Below are 15,120 nucleotides of genomic sequence, written 5' to 3' on the forward strand. Positions count from 1 at the left end.
ATTCCCAGTCAATAGCATTTTAATAGTTTTACACATAATCCTAAACTTTCCTCCCTTTCCCTCTCCTTCCAAGCATACTGAGATTTCCCATTCCACCTTCTGACCTGCTAGCAAATAAACTCGTATTTTGTGCTCCTGTGCTTCCACTGCCGCACAGACTATCTCCAATTCGAAAGTTCAGTGAAGATCTAATAAAAGCTAGAAATCTAAGAAGGCCTTTCGGAAAGCTACAGCAGGATGCCGAGGGAGTAATCGCGTCCTTCCAGTAAACAATGAGGAGAAGACAAAGAACAAAAAGTTGTAGGTGATACCTTCCACTGGACAGGAGCCAAAGTAAAATGGGCTGCCTCTGACAAACCCAGACACAAGCTGGAGGGACTAGCAAATGGGGTTGCAGCCCTGCACCAACCAGGCAAGCATCTATAAACCCTTTACACACACTGCGGATTTTCATCACGTTCTTGACGTACGTACAAAAATGCATCTAACAAATAAGGACATGTACCACATGACAGGTTACTCTTTGAGACATTCATAGATTTCCTGCATAGAATATCTCAAATCAGTTGTTAGAAGCCAGATTTTGATACAGGCTCATCGCCTCTTCCCTCCATTTCTTAAATCCCTGTATTTTAAAATTAATATGATTCTGGGGGAATTTTAATAACCTGATGCAGTACAAAAGTTGCTGAGCCTGCATTAATGCTGACAGAAATTTTGGCTTTACCAATAACAAGATGAAACTCAGTGACTACAATGGGATCAGGATTTCATACAGAAACAAGAAAAGTTTGGGGTATTAAATTAGAAAACTTCTAGCTGAACTTTATACGACAAATCTGAGGAGCAGATTTGAAGTTGGTGCCTCAAAGGTTTGAAGTCTGCAGCTTTTCACTCTCTTATGTTTTGGAAATGAGCAATCATTAAAACCAAACACAAAATTATTCCAGGAAATATTATTCCATCCTTGTTCCAGTTGCAAAAGTCAAAAGGAGTTTTGTGCAAGAACAGAAAGCAAGATACACTCATAAAGTGGGAATTTATTGCAGAGATTTTTCTTCTAAAAATGTGTCTTCAGTGTGGCTTAAGAGTTAGTTGGCTTTACAATAAATAATGCCATTAATCCATTCATATATCACAGGATACAATTCGGATTATACAGTACTGGCATGAACTGCAGCAAAACCTATAACAGCCGTTTCTTTCAGAGAGATGATTTACCTCTTGCAGGTTCTAAAATTTTGTTGAGACTCACTTAAATTATTTTTTTTATAGTAAGTGACTCGTTCAGGAATACAAAACATTCATACTTGAGGCAAGCAGCAATAGCCAAGTGCAGCATGATGACAAAACAACAATTAAATCTCAGATCCCAGAAATAAGTAACTACAACTTCTCTCCTGCAAAAGTAGTTCCTTCTGATGAACTGGGGATTTCAAAATTATGTTTAAAGGGCCAATCTGCACCCTCACCACAGCCCATGTAATATAGCAAGTGGCCATATGAAGCCGATAGAATTAAACTGAATTTAGACCAGATTTTTAAAAAGCTAAACCTTATATCTGCATGTGCTATGATGAAGAGCACGAACAGAATGAGCAACCAAGTTTTAACAGAAATTTTCCTGCAAGTTTTAGATGGATTACATGCAGAGTAGAACACAAACCCCATACAACCATAATCAATGATACAAAATAGCACCCATGGCCTTCTTTAGACATCAAATATCACACTAACCAGGTACATAAAGCATATGCTGTAAATATCTTAGTATTTGATCCCGCAAATGTTTACTCCAGAGTCATCCCAGTCACTTTAACCTATGCAAGGACTGGACCTAGCAAACCTTTTCTTCTTAAATAAATGGCATCATTTCAGAAAGGCAGTTTTTAAACCATCATTGGAATGATAGAGCATTAATACTAATGTCAAAGAAATACCAGACCAAGAGAGTGAAGTGTGCGTGTATGTACAGTCAGATTGAAGTCAGTCTTCTCACAAACACACACATTCAGAACTGTCTGCAAAATCTTTGTGTTTTGGAAACAGTCTTAGGCACTTTCCAACAAAATCAGATTACTGCTAGTGAAATTGTTCCAACAGCGTAACCATCCTACTTTATAGATTGCAAACTGTCTGCTGTATCATAATACACAAATACATTTTTACCTTGCACTTTTTATTAAGTGAAAGACACCAGAATTTCTCTGTAACACCTGAAGCCTTTTCTACACTTCCACCTGTACTATATCTTGAAAGTTTGTTTACAGCATGATCTACAAAGGTGGTTTAAAAAGATGGAAGAAATCTTTTTTTCCCCCTGCATGTGACTTAACCCAAGATTAACTGTTTCATACATGGACAAACACAGCCTAAAAACCACTTTAACAATATCCAAAACCACTACATTGTCCAGCAATAACAACAAAAAATGCTAGCTACAAATTATACCAAACATGTGACGCACATGCTCACACATCTCCACACATCACAAAATGCCATCATTTCTCAGCTGGAAATGCACGGCAGGTCTAGTTCATAATTAAGTTTCTGTTGTTCTTTTCTAGCTGTTTAATTAAACTCCTTTACGCAGAGGCTGTCTTTACTAAGACTCCTGTCAAATCAAAATTTTTCCTCTGCTTCACTGCTCCCATACATCCCACTCAGTACTGACTAAGAAACTCCACATAATATAAAACCGTAATTTGAATCTCAAGAGCTGTTGTTACACTCTCCTGGGTGCAAAGACTAATAATATTTACTTCACCAAAGCAGCGTATGTAAAATTGATGCTCAAAATACACCTAACATGTTTAGTGATAAAAGTACTTTCCAGAGGTATTTCAGGATTGCCAAGAAGAAAAATTGAAATAAATCCTTTGCATCCAAAATTTCTGCTTCGTCAGCTGATAAAAACCTGCAGCATACAAAATGCGGAATTACCCCTACTGGTACAGAAAATGCCTTATGACCTAATTAAAAATCAGTGCAGTGTGAAAAGACGCTTTTTACCATGAACGGGAAAAACCAACGCAACCTCAAAAAAGTTTTCCCTTAATGCAAATCATTTCATAAAACTGATTTTAAAAACTTGAAAGTTCCAAATGTGACCCAAATATAAAATCTTTGATTTTGTGTTTTAGAGAACATTCACTCTACTAATTCCTGTGTTTCTATTCCCACATAAAGTATGCATATGCATACATATAAATACACACACACGCACGTATACAAACAAACACGCAAGCTTCCCTCCCACCCCCAGCAGCAATTTAATATACAGGTCCGTGTCATTTTTGATAGCACCATCTTACCATCAGTACAACCTAATATCCCTGTAATGGCATTCCCCAACTATTTATAGACAGAATACATCAGACATTACAGACACACATTCAGAATCTAAGGTTGTATGAAGAATCGTACATAATTTTAAATTAAACCCTAATGTAATTATAATAATCATTTTTGTTTTCATATTCAATTGCAGGTAGCACTTAGTTATTTACATGAATTTCCCTGCAAGAGGCATTCCCACAGAGATTTCCATAGTTAGATGTAAGGCATAATAACTGAACATATGGCTAGAGAAAACAGTATTTTAACCGTACAGCTCCAAACTTTGCCATTATCTAGGTTAGATAGCTCTGTAAAACCGCTAACTGGCAATATTGCGTTTCTGAAGTTTATCAGCAGTAAGTGAAAGCAAATATGCTTCTGTTAAACAGCAGTACAGCTGTATAGATACTTTTTTCCCCCGAGGCTCTGCCATTTCAGCTTCCATTCCTTATATATACCATTTTATGTCAGAAAATGCCAGTACAATCTGAAGTGCCTCGGCCTTTCCCAGATGGTGTTCGACAACGAACAGTTAAAAAATCCTGGGAGTCACTTAAATTCAGAAAGCGGAGGGAGAGCAGAACTGCTCCCTAACTTTCCAGCACTTCTGGAGGTCACTTTTCATTTCTTCCTATCAAAGGCAGGCACTTGTTTCTAATAAGTTAACAACTCTCCCGAGAAGCATGGGTGGCTGGTATTTCATTGTTTCATAAATATTTTTATACCGTAACCCCATTCAACTTAAAACAGATTGCAAGACGAGAAAAATCACGACTAGGATCACGTTCAAGCGAGGCAGGAACGCAAACTTTTTTTCCTTGGTTCAGAAGAGAGAGGTTTGGGTTTTTTTTTTTCCCCCTCCCTCCCTCTCGCTTGATTTCTCCCCGTCGCTTTTGTTCAGCTGTTTGGAGGGGGCCGCTTTGTTTTAATTTCGTTACAAAAGCCGTACTGTATAAGTTTTTCCCTCCCCCTTGGAAGTGCACTTCCTTTGAAACCGCTCCTTCTGGGAACAAAGGCTGCCACCGGCCCCCAGCATCAGCGCTGTGGACATCTGGGGAATAGATCTCTTCCAAACGCTACGGATAAAGGGGAAAAAAAAAAAAAAAAGAAAGAAAGAAAGAAACCACCCTACGGTTCCTACCGAAAGGAAGTTTTCCAGGGACAATCTCTCCTCGGTGTTGTTGTAACCGCGACTTTGTCTTTTTTGGATACAACGTTTCTGCTGACTCCTGAAAATTTTCCACTCGACCGTGCAATTAACCGGCGGCAGCGGCTCTGGAGAAGGAGAAGAAGCAGCGAAAAAGGGCATTCCTTCTTTCATCTTTTAGAGGAGAAGAAAAAGGGGGCAGGAGGCGAGCGGCGCTCGGGGCAGGAGCGGAGCCGCAGGGACCGCGGCGCCGAGCCCGGGGCTGCTCCCAACTTCTTGCTTCCCCGCGCGAAAAAAAAAACAGAAAAAAAAAAAGGGGGGGGGGGGTGGAAATGCGAAAAATGCCCAGGGCTCGGTGTGTCGGAGGGAGGGAGCCGTGACTCAGGCGCGGGGCAGCGCCCGCCTGTTGCGGGGCCCGCAGCGCCGCCAACTCCGCCGAGCGCAACTTCTCCCCCGCCCGCTCCGGGCGGCGCTGCCCCCCGGGACCCCCGAGAACCGCTCTTACCTCCCCCTCCGCGCTCCGACGGCAAACTTCGCCCCCCGCCTATTTATGGCCCCGCGCGTATTTCTTTTTCTTTTTTTTTTTTTCGCTTTTTTTTTTTTTTTTTTTTTCCTCCTTTTAATGCGCCGCTCGGCTATTTATCCCGCGGCGGGGGTTGCCGCGGGCCGGCGGCCGGAGCCCTCGGAGGATGAGTTTTGCTGCCCGGCCGGCGGCGGGGCGGGCCGGGCTCCCGGCCGGGCTGCGCGGCGCCAGCGATGCGAGGAATGCGCGGAATGAGGGGAGGAATGAAATGAACGCGGGAGCGGGGCGGCCGCGGGGCGGAGCGCGGCCCGCCGCCCCCTGCGGCCGCGGGCGGGCGGGGCCGCGGGCGGGGCCTGCGCGCGCTGACCTCAGAGGGGCGGGGGCGGCGGCGCGAGCCGCGGCCGGGGGGCGGCCGCCTGGCCGGACACTCACCCGCCCGGCCACCCGCCCGTCTGCTCGCTCCTCCGTCCGTCCGTCTGTCCACCCATCCACTGACTCATCCATCCATCCATCCATCCATCCATCCTTCCATCCATCCATCCGTCCGTCCGTCAGTCCACCTATCCATTCATGCACCCATCCATCTGTCGATTCACCCATCCATCCATCCATCCAACCAGCTGTCCACCCATCCACTCGTCTGTCCACTCATGCACCCATCTGCCCACCCATCCATCTGTTCATCCATCCACCCACTCACTCATCCATCCATCCATCCATCCATCCATCCATCCAGTCCACCCACCCACCCACCCGTCCATCCTTTAATTCACCCATCCATCCACCCACCCATGCACCCATCTGCCCACCCATCCATCTGTTCATCCATCCATCCATCCATCCATCCATCCATCCATCCATCCACTCATCCATCCGTCTACCCACCCACTCATCCATCCATCCATCCATCCATCCACCCACCCATCCACCCACCCATCCACCCACCCATCCATCCATTCATCCACCAGTCCACCCACCCACCCATCCACCCATCTACCCATCCACTCACTCACCCATTCATCCATCCACCCACTCACTAATCCATTCACCCACTCACCCGTCCACTCACCCATCCATCCACTCATATGCATCTATCTGTCCACCCATCCACTTGTCCATCCACCCACCCGTGTGGCCACCCATGCACCAGTCTGTCCACCCATCCATCTGTTCATCCATCTGTTCATCCATCCATCCATCCATCCATCCATCCATCCTTCTACATCCATCCATCCATCCACCCATCCATCAATCTACATTCATCCATCCATCCATCCATCTACATCCATCCATCCATCCATTCATCCACCCACCCACTCACTCACTCACCCATCCATTCATCCACCAACCCACCCATCCACTCACCCATCCAACGATTGGTCCACCCATCCATCCATTCATTCACCCATCCATCTATCTATTCACCCATTCATCTATTCACCCACCTATCCATCTGTTCACCCACCCATCTACCGATCCTTCCACCCATCCACCTGTCCATCAACCCATCCATTCACCCACCCACCCATCCATCTGTCCACCCACCCATCTATCCATCCCCTCACCCACCCCGCTGGTGGCCGCTGTGCTGCGCAACAGGGTCCCACAACAGGGTGCCACAACACTTTGTGAAGGGCTTGCGATGGGTGCTGTGATGGGGGCTGCAGTGCTTCACAACACACTTTCAAAGTATGAGTCTGCAATGGGGGTCTGCAATGAGGTCATGGAATCATAGGATGGTTTGGGTTGGAAGGGACCTTAAAGATCATCCAGTTCCAACCCCTCTGCCATGAGCAGGGACACCTCCCACCAGGCCAGGCTGCTCAAGGCCCCATCCAACCTGGCCTTGAACACCTCCAGGGTTGGGGCATGCAGAACTTCCCCGGGCAAACTGTGCCAGAGCCTCACCACCCTCATTGTGAAGAATTTCTTCCCGATGTCTAATCTAAATCTTTCCCTTCCAATTTAAAGCCATTCCCCCTCATCCTGTCACTACATGCCCTTGTGAAAAGTCACTCCCCAGCTTTCTTGGAGACCCCCTTCAGGTACTGGAAGGCTGCTGCGAGGTCTAGGGATCTGTAGTGCCTCCCAACAGACTTGCAAAGTATGGGGCTGCGATAGGGGTCTGCAACGGGCCAGAGGAACTGGCTGGACCCCTGTGGATGGGAAGGCTCCCCTGGGAAGCCCAGCTTACCCACATGCACACCCAGCCCCTGTGCAAACAAACCGCTGCTAGTCCCTAGGGCCACATCTGAGGGCGGCACAGAGCTCCAGGGTGGTGGCTGAGCAGAAGGGCTTTGTACACATCGCACCCCAAATCGACGTGGATGTAGCACATTTCCCAGGGGTTCACAGTCTTCACCCTGAATTCGGGTCACGACCTTTCTCACAAAACTGGCCCCAGCTTCAGATTTCACAAGGCAAGTTTTGCACCACTCCAGTTGCAAACTTAGTCTTAATGGTGCTTATCTTTATCCTTCCTGTACCCACCCCCCAGAAATGCTGCCCAAGCGTTATCATAAGGCACGTCTCCTTCAGTTAACAATCCGCTACCTCATTGAAATAATCACAAGGCAGACACAGCTGCTGTGCTTGTGAAAACTCGTATTTGCATAAGCGAAACAGATAACTGGACACCTCGGTGCCTGTTTGTGAAATAAATTGCTTATTTTGATGTGCAAACATACACTTGTATACACCTTTGAAAGTTTGCCCAGCAGGGCTACCACTTTTGGACATGTCAGGAAAATCACATTACAACATTCAGAAGAACTACATGCTGATGTCACCAGGCAGCATTAATATGCTCATATCACATGTAAATTCATGGCATGCTGGTGGAATTCACAATAAATGTCCTGTATATTACTTGTGTATGACGTTAATAAAAGATGCTGAGCATGTCTCTTGGTGAATATCAGAAACACGCTCATCTTAGTGCTTTCCCAGTATGAATCTTGTAAGACCACTATGCTGATAACAGCATCATTTCAGCTTGTGACTGACCCAGGAGTCTCTTGAAAACATGTTGCAGATCACGCAGAGGCTGCAACAGTTTTTTACCTTTGTGGACCGGGTGTGTATAGAGTGTGCATAACAGGCAGCGCAAGCAGAAGGTGCAACGTTTCCACTGATCACACGAATGATACCAACTGATATCTACTAAACCCCTACAGAAATGGCATGCAACAAGTAACAATATCAAATGAAGCCAAAGTTCAAGCAGATGCTGGTCAAAGGACTGGGAGACCGCAAAAAAGAATGTATTTTATGATATTTTTTCCCCGCACCATCCCACACTGGCTGAAAAATTTCTTCACCAAAGTAGGCTACAAGGAACCCACTCACAAACACACATACAAATACTCTTCCCCTCCTTCTTTCCAAATAGCTCTAGTAATACTGTGTAAGTGTCTAAGTGCCTACACAATCTGTAAAATAAAGTCACATTATACAAAAGCCATAGTCTCTTGCGTGTACCCAAAGTTTACTGACACTTTTCCAAAGCTGGAATAGAAAAATGGGAAAAAACATTGGCCTCTAACACTACCACAGATTTTTTAGTCACTATGCTTAAACTCGCTCCACTTTATTCACTCAATGCACAGAAATGTGAAAACATCTTTCAATGAATGTGGAGTTTTCTTCCCCCATGAGGCTTGCAAAGGAAGTATCAAGAATACTGACTCTAATTTCCAGGCCTGTGCGGGGCTGAAAAGTTGTCAAGCTTTGTACACATGGTGGGATAACAGCAGATTTTTGGACAATGCATGAATAGAGTGTGAAAACTTCTTACCTATAGCAGTTCCCACAAATGAAAGTGATGAAAACTCCAGAGTTATGCTCTTCTAGTGGAAAAGAAAAAAAAGGATGTTGTTTCTGCGCCTGTGTTTGTAGATGAACACAAATCAAACTCAAACCAGGTTGTAGCCATTTGCCTGTAGCTGCAGGCAGACAGTTCAGTCACTCTTCTGCCATTCAAAACTCTTTCAAAAAGAATAATTTAATTTACCTGGTCCTAAGCATTTTGCTGTTAACAGCAAGCAGCAGGGAAAGCTCACAAAATTGTGATTATTTCTCAGATTCTGGAACTTTGTACATTAGTGTTTGCAGGCAGCGAGGTCTCAAATCAAACACTTGGGGAAGACTGGAGGTCTTCCATTAGCACAATGTAGAAGAAGTTCATCCACAATCCACAGTTTCCTACTTAAGGCTGAGTCGTGACAGTATATTGCTCACAGGCTATTATACCAATTAAAATACCAGATCTGAGGCCAAGATGAACAGCAAACTATTACAGTGACCATATTATGGCACTTGTTGAACGTAGGTCTGTGGGCCAGTGAGCTCCAGACAAAACAAACAGCCTCCGAGGTAGGGAAACTGTCAACTGCTGATCTTTTTAGCCTCTTGATTCATATATCCTCCAGGTTGTCAAGTCCTTGTGTCATGCCATGTCACACCATATTGGCAGTCAAGTCAGAAAATACATACCTGGAACCGCAAAGAATTTCTGATGGAATAGAACGTGTACTTGGGATAGAGAGGTCTGTGCGTTTTGACAGATGTAGAGGATGAGAAAAAACAACATCAGTATCATCCATCCTGTTAGACCAGCTACAGCTATTGCCTTCATGGAAGATCTGTGGATGAAGAAGGAAGGTACCGTGGAGGCACATTCATACACAGAGAACTTGCTCTGATGAACTGCCTGCCCTGTGTTTATTGATGAATGGCTTCTTCAGGCACACTGGTGGATTACAAAAGCTGAAGAAAACAAAGGGACATCAGGACAAGCCCAGGCAGGGGCATTTCCTGGGGAGAAATGCTTATCTCAGCTAAAAAGCAGATATACACGTGGGGATTATGGGCAGCTACACTAAAAAAAAAGAAAGTATGAGGTTCAAGAGGTGGACACCAATAAAAAGACTTCAGGGAGAGAGACTGGGGAAGAAGAAACAAACAAAAAAAAGAGGTGAGAAGGGAAAGTGAGAGAAATATTTCTTACTATAGAAGAGAAGCAGGAAGAATAAAAAGAAAGTTTAAAAAGTGGGCTAAAAATAGAGAACGGGAAACCTGCAGAAGAAAAAGGATTGATGGGGCAGAAAGAACAGCTGGAGGGAAACCAGCTGGGAGAGGAAGGGAAACTGTAGTTTATGAGAAGAAAACCAGGATGTAGTAGAAACAGGAGATGGCAGTGAGGAAAGGGAATTAGCTTAACAATGAGAGGGGTAAGGTCAGGAAGGATAGAAAGAACAAGCAAAAGAATATACAATTAGAGACTAAAGGTCTGTAGTAGTATCCAGTCTTGGATTTGTCAGCAAAATATTATTTTGAGTGCAAGTCCTATTGAGACTGGGGCAGAGGCAAGTGTGAACATCCTTAGAGATAAAATGGAGACCAGGCTGTTGTTTACATATAGGATATGCTTTTGTCTTCACTAATGAGGTCACTAGTAGTAGGAGGCATTAGGAAGCGTAACAGAAGAGTTGTAGTTCTCTTCCTCTTTGCCATAACGTATGCCAGGTACGTGGCACATAATTTAAAAATTTCATCCCAGCCAACCAAAATAAGATGATTCTTTTAAGTCCCGAAGAGATTAAAAGGAACCCAAAGATACAGGGTTAACAGAATTCCCATTTTACTCTAGGAATAAATAAACTCCCATCCGCCAAGAGAGTACTAGCAGAAAAACACAAGACAGACTTTGCAAATTCTAGATCCAGAGCCCATTTTGGACTTGGAATGAACCTCAAAGATCAACCAACATTTTTGGCTACAAGCACTGAAAAAAAAATTAAAACTTTGTATTTGGTTTGCAGTCCAGATTAGGAAAACTGCTAATCTTGAAAAGTTTAAAAGCAGTATGTAGATTAAGGTTAATCTATAGTGTCCATACTAATAATGACCTATACTAATCTATCCCCAAATCAATGTGTTGTTGAACATGCCAAAAAAAATACTAAGGGGAAGCTGTAATGTAATGGAACAGAGCTCTCCATGTTATAAATCTGGCTGCTGAGCTTTGTAAAGCAGCAGACAGTGTAAAGAATGAAAACAAATAACAGCTTAATAATGAATTACAATAATTGAGTCGAGAGGAAGCCAGGACATGAACCACGGCCTTAGAGCCCAACTGAGTTAAAATAGTGCAGAGAGCAGAAATATATAATTTCAGACAATTCTAGTTGCTTATTTCTAAAGGTGAACTGAGAGCTTTTTAAAATTACATGACCAGAGTCCAGGGCTGTGTATTTCTCCCATTGATGAAATCGTTAACATCAAAATGGTGTGGCTCTTTTCCTGTTTTAGAGCAAACAATGTAAGCACAGCAGCCTATTCCTTCTACTGATAGCAGTAATTCTTAGCACCACTGATTGAAAAAAATTACTGTGAAAACTACTTGGGTGGTTGGGCTTTTAAAAAATATTTTGCACTACAAATTTTGTTGTGTTACCATCATTTTCTGCTGGAGGAAAAAAATCCTATTCAAATTCCCAAAGAACCTCTTTTCTTTGATTCATCAAAATTTCAGGTTTCTGAGCACTTTTCAGCTTGGTAGCGTATTTTGTTTCCTCCCTTCAGTTTGGTCCAGATTTCTAATGATACTTGGATGCTTGAAGTTAGGTGTAGGTATTTTTAATGCTCTTCAGTACCTAAGTGCCTAATTTCCTTTAATTTCTATGGGTTTTAGGTGGGTAACTATTCTGGGAAATCTCAGTACTTACCTAGACACCTGAATAATAATAATAGTAATAGCAATAACGATGAAAGATACCTTAATGTTTATCTTAACCATCTAAGTACCGTCAGAAGCTTCCTTTCGATCATGCTCAAAATCTACATCCAAGGAATATTTCAAAGCCCTTAAAAGCTCCACCTGCTGTGAGATCTCTTGTACAAGGTCGTCCATATGCCTTCATTTCCCTCACCAAAATGACTCCAGGGGTGCCTTTGACAGGAAGAGGAAGGGGCCAAATTTCTTCTTTCCAAAATGAATTATTTCTAAGTCAGCTGCTGAGAAGGACACACAAACACCATTCCTAGTGCCAGGGTGTCCCAGCACGTCCCTGTGGCAGGCTGGATGGCTCTCCATTGCCTGCCTGCACCTCGGAGGCTGTGCTGTGCCCTTTCACGGGCAGCCCTTGCCTTTGTCCCCTGTGATGATGCTGCTTCCAAATGAGCCCGTGGCCACCTTGACACCCCCACAAAGGCACGGGTCCCAAAGACCCAGATCCCTGCTGGGCCTGGCTTGGGCATACGTCCACACCATTTGTATGGAAAAAAGTATGTTGTGGGATAGTAAAGTTGTTGACCAACCCGGCAGCCAAATTTCCAAAAGCAGCAGCAAACAGAGTAGCCTTCACTACCATCTTAACACAAGAAATGGAAGATGTTTCTCTGGAGAGAGTGCCAGGCAGCTTGACCAGAGATAGCAACTCCTTCTGTAATAAGGCAAATTCCACTTTCACTATTGACTTTGCTGAGACTGCGAAAGGTGTAAATCAGTGCAGCATTTGGACCTACCTGTTTGTAAACAACTGAGGGTGTAAACAGGCACTTGGTGACATGGAGCCGCTGGCAAAGAGCTGAGCTGATTTTCCTTGGCTCCAGGTCAGGAGCGCCAAGGCCACTTCCCCATCAAACCAAGGGCAGCATACGTTGGTTCCCTTGGCCGCTGCTCCACCTGATCCCAGGAAAATCACGTGCTAAGGGACAATTTGCCAGACATTGGGAAAGGCTACCAAAACCAGTGAACCACAAGTGACAGGGTCTAAAGTGAAAATTAACTGTCCCAGACAAAGAAGAATTGTTTGATGCTCCTTATCTAGACAGAGTCCAAAGTATCATTGGGAGTTCTGATAAATACAAAACCCAACTTCATCTGAAGTGGAAGGGATACCCAGTTTCTGACCAAGGCAAGTAAGACAGATTGCACACTGAAGGCTCAACTAGACTATAGCAACACTTATTACGCACTGATTTTTCCATTTCTCCAGTTACAATGCAGGTAGGATCACACAGGGTAAATAAAATTGAGAGAAAACCACAGTGAGAAAATCTGAGCTTTGCAGGGGTGTTCAGGGTGATGTTGATTAAAAAGAAAAAAGTCAGAACAGGTAAGTCCTCTTGTCACACTTTCCTCTATGTCATCTGAATAATAAGACCTACAAAAAGTATCTGAGTTCCTCTTGCCTCATTATTTTCTCAGTGCATATTCTTCTGGTATAACATAGAAACTTGTTCCAGCCACCTGCAAAGCTCAGGGATTGTTCAGGACAGAACTGGGGAGTGGAGAGAACATGGCACAGTTTCTGAGGCAATTCAAACACAGCAGGATTCAGACTTTCTACTTCTGAGGCGGGAAGCAGGAGAGGAGAGGTGAAGGAAAGGGACTCTTAGAAGAATATATTGCTCTTTCCTGTTAAATTTGACTATTTGGATGTTCAAGCGACTATAAAAGGAAATCTAAAGAGACATAATGTGTTCCTTACTGCAACTAATCCTTAAGGGCCAAGTTACGTGGGGTTTTGCTAGGAAAATTACAAAGAGTACTTTGTAGTTGGTTGGGTAATGAAAGAAGAAAAGATTACCTAAAGATGCTGGAAAATCATAATGGTGTATGGGTATGTATTTAGATGGACTCAGCTAACAGGGACGAGAACTACTGAATCGAGTTTCTGGAATGGCCATTACAGAATTTGTAGCAGTAAATATCACCATGTAAATCCTGACCTTTCCTCATCCCTCCCGGGGGGGACTACAAATACTTTTCATCTAGCTTGTATTTAGGAAGGCAGTTTTGGAAACAAGAAAAAGAAAAGTCATCTGGAGATGAAGGAGTCACTAAGGCTGCCTGGTGCTCTGTTCTATCAGAGTAGGATCTCCAACTTTAATTTTAATATCAGGCTCTCTCTTCTCCCACTGCTTTTTTCTCTGTCATGTTTTAGTAATGACAAACAATAACTGAAGTGACAGTATTACTTACATGGAATTAAAACAACTTAAAATTCAGAGTTTTACAGCTTTGCAAGCTCCGGTGGATGGACCGGCTGCTGCGAAGCCTAATCCTGATTGCAAATGCTTTCTTTGTCCTGGCTTTTCTGATCATATGCTCATGATGCATTACATCCCATGGAGAGACAGTCAGGACACGTATTTGAGGTGGTCCATGGAAATGGAGGATTACCTCAAACAGGCATCCTGCAGGAAGACCAATGCCTCCTAAAGGTGGAGGAACGGTCTTAATGAACAGGTTTTGGCAGAAGGAAGACAGGGCTGACCGCAAGGCACACTAGTCAGTAAGTGCTCACAGCTCAGGGCTGTGCGCCACACAGCACACAGGGCAAAGTGCTCTGCCCATAGTGGGTGTCATAGGTAAGTGGGCCACATAAGGAACTGTGAATCACAGGTCCTTTAAAGGGTCATGAAATAGTTGGGTAGAAGTGTGTCAAAACAATGAGATAGATGATGTAATGAACAAATGCTTATCATAAACATAGAGAATCCTGACCTCATTTCACATATGATTTCATCTTAGGTGACCTCACAAGTGCAGTTACTCTACCACCTGCACAGCCTTGTATGGTTTATGTGCTGCTTTTACCCTCTAGAGCCTGAAGAAATTAGCTAATTTGGGTTTTTTCACAATCAGTCCCAGATGGATGATGTCTGTCAGCATTTCCTGATTTACATAACATTTATCATTTTCAAAGCACTTTATAAACACTAAGCAGTTGATCCTTACACCACCCCTGTTGCCCTGAGCATTAGTACTTCCTTTTTACTAACTGGAAATTGTTATGGGAAGTCAAAGCAATCCTCACAGTAGCTAAGGTAACAATGGAACTCAGTACCATCCAATTTTGTAACTGTTATTTATGTCTTTAGCACATCAAACTTCCATAATGCAAACACATATACCACACTGCCCTCCGGTAGTTCTTTTTTCTTTCTTATTTAAATATAAAGATCCTCTCTCCAGCTCTCTTGGTTCTTGCAAATTTTTGATTTCTGGTATAGCTGAAGAGACAAGCTCCCAACTAGTCCACAAGACAACTCCCAGAATACTCTAAGAACAAATGACTACAACTGTGCCTTCAGATATCAT

General features: G+C 43.8%; 1 protein-coding gene across 10 annotated transcripts in view; it reads right to left on the bottom strand.

Moving 5' to 3' along the window:
- Nucleotides 1-5,236, bottom strand: part of TEAD1 (TEA domain transcription factor 1) — a 161,213-nt gene extending 155,977 nt beyond the window's left edge. For 3 of the 10 annotated variants that reach the window (XM_069857544.1, XM_069857542.1, XM_069857545.1), the window contains exons 1-2: nucleotides 4,992-5,234; nucleotides 4,481-4,614 (exon numbers count right to left, since the gene is read on the bottom strand). The gene's annotated coding sequence lies outside the window, so the exon portion shown is untranslated. Of the gene's footprint in view, nucleotides 1-4,480; nucleotides 4,615-4,991 lie in introns of all 10 variants that reach the window. The other 7 variants (XM_069857541.1, XM_069857540.1, XM_069857547.1 and 4 more) reach the window with 4 other exon arrangements.
- Between the last annotated feature and the right edge of the window lie 9,884 nt (nucleotides 5,237-15,120).

Source organism: Phaenicophaeus curvirostris, chromosome 5, assembly GCF_032191515.1.
Source record: "Phaenicophaeus curvirostris isolate KB17595 chromosome 5, BPBGC_Pcur_1.0, whole genome shotgun sequence".
Taxonomy (NCBI): domain Eukaryota; kingdom Metazoa; phylum Chordata; class Aves; order Cuculiformes; family Cuculidae; genus Phaenicophaeus; species Phaenicophaeus curvirostris.